Source organism: Pyrus communis, chromosome 6 (genome assembly GCF_041283825.1).
Source record: "Pyrus communis isolate YQ-2024b chromosome 6, ASM4128382v1, whole genome shotgun sequence".
In the NCBI taxonomy this organism is placed as follows: Eukaryota; Viridiplantae; Streptophyta; class Magnoliopsida; order Rosales; family Rosaceae; genus Pyrus; species Pyrus communis.
The window spans coordinates 22,284,992-22,290,991 of record NC_142570.1 but is presented as its reverse complement, the minus strand read 5'-3'; positions in this window follow the sequence as shown (position 1 = coordinate 22,290,991).

The window sequence follows — 6,000 nt, the reverse complement described above, 5'->3', positions numbered from 1 at the left end:
GGTTTTAGTGTTTATTGTGGCCTTTTTATAATAAAACGAGTTTCTCTAATTTTGTTGTCAACGGGCGCCGCTGCGTATCTCTTTTAATTTCGGACGTGGCAGGGAATTAGAGTACTAATAAAACTCTTCCTCTAGCAATGATTATCAATTTTAATCCAATTACAGTAATGATTGTTCAACAAAAAAATTAATGATCACTAGTCCCATAACTCATCAGCACGTGTAGTTATGATCCTTTTTACCGTCAAAACTTTCGTCAAAATGAGTCACTTGCCATGCACATGAGGTCAAAATCAAAGGGCAAATATGAGAAACTAAATGAAAAAAATTGTAAAAATGGTCTCACAACTTAAACTCAATTGGAGAAATAATCACTCAACTTTAACACAATTAGAGCAATGGTTCCTCAACTTTTACTCAATTGTAGCAAAGATTCTTCCAACACTACTCGTTTTGACGGAAGTTCTAACGGAGTTGATGAAAATGACCATAGCAGCACATTTTGAAGAGTTAAGGAACCATTGGTCATTGATTTTTTGTTAAGGGACCTTTGATCCAATTAGATTAAAATTAAGGGACCATTGCAAAGGTTCTAAAAAACGCTAGGGGTCTAGGGGGCCTAGGTGAATTTATGTAAATTTATTGTATATAAGTGCCTATTTACATTTAAAAAAAAAAGAAAAAAAAAGAGCTTTATATATAGAGACAAAAACTTTTACTATAAGCTCGTTTGGATGTGCTTTTAAAATGATCAAAAACACTTTTGGTGAAAATGTTTTTGGAACCAATTCTTAGTAAAAATGTAAGTAAATTCTGAAAAAGTACTTAAAGTGCTTTTGGAACCAAAAAAACATTTTCTCTAAAAGCACTTTCAATAATTTTAAAAGCACATCCAAACGAGCCCTATATTTCAAAGAACTTCACTAGTTTTTAAACATGTCAAAAAGAGACAAAAGCATAAAAACAATTAATGCCCAGCCCAAAAACATGAAAAGAATGTTTAAAATACCCACCATACCCCTAGGATTTTAGGGTTTTAATAAATCCCAACCCTCATAACTCCAACAAAATTAATATGTGCTATAAACTCAACCCATCCTCGACTATTTCTGCAGAATCAGTTTTAAAACTATATGTAGAATAAGTTTGTATCATTTATTACTACAATCAGTTCAATTAGTCCTGGCCTATTTTTGCAGAAACAGTTCAACCACATTTTTGACCATTTTTGCATAATTAGTTCAACCCGCCCTCGATCATTTTCCCAGAATCAATTGACTCGTCTTCGACCATTTTTGCAGCATCAGTTCAACCAGTCCTCGACTATTTTTGCAGCATCAATTCAACTCGTCTTCAACCATTTTTGCAAAATCAGTTCAACCCGCCCTCAACCATTTGCAAAACCAGTTCAACCCATCTTTTACTATTTTTTCAGAATCAATTCAACCCATCCGCTACTATTTATGCAGAATCAGTTAAACTTGTCTTTTTTTCCAGAATCAGTTTAACCCATCATCAACCATTTGCAGAATCAGTTCAACCCATCTTTTTTTGTAGAATCAGTTTAACTTGTCCTTGACCATTTGCAGAATCTTTGACCATTTTTGCAAAGTCAGTTCAATCTATCCTTTGTCATTTTTGCAGAATCAATTTAATCTGTCCTCGACCATTTTTGCATAATTAGTTCAACCCGTCTTTGACCATTTTTGCAGAATCAGTTCAACCCGTCTTCGACCATTTGCAAAATCAATTTAACCCGTCCTCGATCATTTTTGCAGAATAAGTTTAAACCGCCTTCGACTATTTTTTAAGAATCAGTTCAAACCGTTCGACCATTTTTGCATAATCAGTTTCTTTACACACCCGTATGCCCTTTGGGACTTGCCTTGTGTGCCTGCCCCAGGCCCAACACGCCAACCTTCATGGCTAGGTTTACCAAACTGGACCCGTGGCCTGCAACCATGATTTGGGCTGCCCCTAGCAGCCACCCAAGCCCATTAAACTATATAGGCCTTGCCCTACTCATGACACCCATGCCCACCTTGTTTGGGCTATGATTTTTCGAATCCAATGCTAATTTTTGGCATTCTAAATAATTTTTGACACGCCCCAATCCCGATGTCTGGGGGACATCGGGATGGCCACGTGCTGACTAACATCCGAGGATGACGCAAGCCATTTAATGAATGCATATGTCAAGAACATGTGAAACAGGCATATAAATTTCGTGCGAACTACGCAAAGTAATATTCAAATAAAAACCTTACCAAAATAATATCATAATATTCAAACGTCAAATAAATGATAGTGATAATGCATGACATATTCAGACCATACATCTAATTCAGAATATAAGCGGAAGGTGTTATTACAAGTGATGTCAAGCAGAGAGGATGATATGATATCACTGGTAGGGGAATGCCTCGTAGCTCAAATCATACGCCTCGTTCCTATGTTCTGTGGGAGCGCAAAATAAATATGAATAGACCAAGTTGATAAATATATATATATATAATACTAAAATAGTTATTCATCAACGTACTAACCCCCAAAATTTTATGGAAACTCAATAGTATAATAGGTAATAGGTTTTCCGAAAACCCTAGCATGCCATAAAACCTTTCATAAAACATATATCGTATATAATGTGCTAAATAGTGGTATCCTAATCGACTTAAGCCCTACATCGCCTGACCCATAGGTTAAATATAATATATCTTCCGACCCGTAGGCCCCTACATCACCCAACCTGTAGGCCAAATGAGTATCACCGCCCGTAGGCAGAATAATGACCACTAGATAAGCACAAAATATTGAATATAATCTTTCCAACATATGTACATATATCTCAAAACATGTTCATAGTATATAGTCATCCATCATATATACTACAAAGAGTGTAAAAACATGTTCATAAATAGTATATAATCATCCATCATATATACTACAAAGAACATAAATTCGATAAAGTATGGTATTCCAAAATATTCTCAGTAAAGCATGATAATCATAAAGTGTAAATCTAATTTACTCATAAAACGTAATCATTAAAGGGTTTGGGCTTGAAAGCCCAGCCCAAAACTCTAGGCTAGGGGACCCCAGGCTTTCGGGTTTGGGTCAGCTAACCCGTTTTTTGTCGAGGAAGAAAGCCAGAGCCTCCCAAGCTCCGGTCGACCCCAATTCATCACTTTACCCTACTATCTATCTACTAAAATAAAGATAGAGATGAGAGGAAGAGTTTTGTACCTATCTCACGCCGTGAGGTGGCCGGAGTTGGCCGAATTTTTGGCTCGAAGGCCACAGGGTTCGACGGAGAGGTTTGGGTGGCCTCTAGGTGTCTCGGTGCTTCACAAAGGGGAGAGAAAGAGGAAGAAGGTCTAACCCGATGGTGGTGGTGGTGGTGGTTTGTCGTCGTTGTGTGTGGGTGGTTGTGTGTTGCCTGGAAGGGAAAATGAGAGGGGTCCGAGAAAGAGCAAGTTTGTGTGAGCTGAGAGAAAGTGTGTGACTCGGGGGAGAAGAGAGAAGGACAGAGAGAGATAGGTAACTGCCACATGGCAGGCAAAGAGATGAAGAGAATTTAGAGGAAATCCAAAAAAAAGATCCGGATTGGGTAGGGGATGAGGGTATAATGGTAATTTCATAATTCCTTTAATATAAAATTACACATAATTGCGATGGGGTTTCACAATTTTAACCCGAATGTTATAGTTATTTTTTCTTTTACGATCGACCCCGAATGGTCTCAATCTTTTGAATTAATTAAAGTGACCAGCAGTCCATTAATTTGACAATTAATCCAAAATTATTGGCCTGAAGTCCACTTTTTGGCATTAACGATTCAATAAATTATTTTGTTTTCTTTGAACCGTCGACTATCATTCGTAGTCTTGAAGCACTCACACTTGAGTTCCTGAAGCAATCCACAAATCCACTACACTTTATTGCATATTGTATTCTGTGTTCTTGCAGGTACCCCTATATGAACTAAACGTTCATAAACTAAATCGAACCTGTAGTTTCGAATTTAATGCCTTTGAAACACGAAGTTTCATTCAAAACTTACCATATGAAACCTATAGCTTTCCTGCATAAATTAAACCAATACATGTCTATAGAACCCGAATGTTCTACAATGTATGTCTATGACTTTCCATATGACTAACCACGTTTTGTGTGTACCCTCTGTCTAGGGATATGTCGAACTTGAACAAGTTCGATTTCATCGCTCTGGAAGTCTCCAAAAGAAACTACCTAAAGTGGGTTCAAGACTTGAAGCTCCATCTTACTACAAAGAGTCTTAGAGCTACCCCTTGCCCCGAAGGCCCCAAACTTCAAGAACAAGGAAGAAGCAACCGTTTAATTAGATTTCATTGAAATGGACATGTGTTACCGTTGTGGATGAGGCTATTACCAAGTATCATTCTCGTCGTGAGTCTAACTTTGCACATGTAGAAATCCCCGAAGCGGCTACTATGTCCATGGAGGTTTCAGATTTTCATGAGGCATCCGCTCATATGGAAGAATAAATTTATACATGTTTTTAGGATGTTTTAACCCCTAGTGGCCGAACCCACTAGGAATGGCCGAACCCCCTTCTTATTTTCTAGGTATATGGCTTAATTGTCAGACAATTTTCTAGGTCTTTGGAATTATTTGTTTGATTTTGGTTTGTTTTGAACTTATGGACAATTATTTTTTGGATATTATTTCTCGAATTGATTAATTGAATGAATGGAATTATATTAATGCATGTGACCGATTCAATTAATTTATTTCTAGGTATGACTAGTGGGGAAGTTAGTTGTTTGGCTGATAGTGCAACTACGCATACCATACTGCGTGAGAAATACTATTTTACTAACTTAGGAGCTAAGAATGTACCTCTGACAATCCTCTTAGGCCTATCCAACCTAATAGAAGGATACGAAAATGCCCATATAATGTTGTCCAATGGTACTGAATTAACCATTAAAAAGGCACTCTATTTTCCATGTTCCAGAAGAACGTTGCTGAGTTTTTGAGATATTCGAGAATAATCAATATCATGTTGAAACCACTAAAGAACATGGTTTTGAATTTCTTTATATCACTTCTTACGAATATGGCCGGAAGTGTATTCACAAAAAGTTGGAACGTCTCCCAAGTGGGTTATACATAATAACTATTCGAGCCGTAGAGACACAACATGTGGCAGGCCCTAGTGATGGGTTCCAGGACACTCTCCTAGTTTGGCATGATCAAATAGGACAAGATATGATGCGTCGTATCCTCAAAGTATCTTATGGGCATCACTTGAAATCTCATCCCGACCATCCGCTTTGCAAAGCATGTTCCTTAGGGAAGTTGAACATTTAACCCTCAATTACAAAGATTATTCACGACCTCCCTAAATTTCTTCAGAGGATTCAAGGGGATATTTGTGGACCTATCCAACCAACATGCGGACCATTTAGATACTTTATGGTGTTGGTTAACGCATCGACACGATGGTCACGTGTTTGCTTATTATCCATAAGCAATGTTGCATTTGCGAAACTCCTAGCACAAATTATTAAGCTTAGGGTTAACTACCTTGATTATCCGATCAAGTTGATTTGACTGGATAATGCTAGAGAGTTTACGTCATAGACCTTTAACGATTATTGCATGTCTGTTGGGATTGAAGTTGAACATCATGTACCCCATGTTCACACCCAAAACGGCCCAGCAAAAGCTTTCATAAAGCGTCTTCAAATGATAGCTTAGACTTTGGTTATGAGAACTAATTTGCAGGTATCTGCCTGGGGCCATGTAATATTGCACACAGCTATGTTGGTCCGCCTAAGGCCCACCGCTACCCAGCCTCACCGTTACAGTTGGTTATTGGATACGAACTTGACGTCTCGCATTTAGGTGTGTTTAGGTGTGCAGTCTATGTGCCAATAACACCGCCATTACGTACCAAAATAGGTCCTCAGAGAAAATGGGAATATATGTCAGTTACGATTCGCCATCAATTAT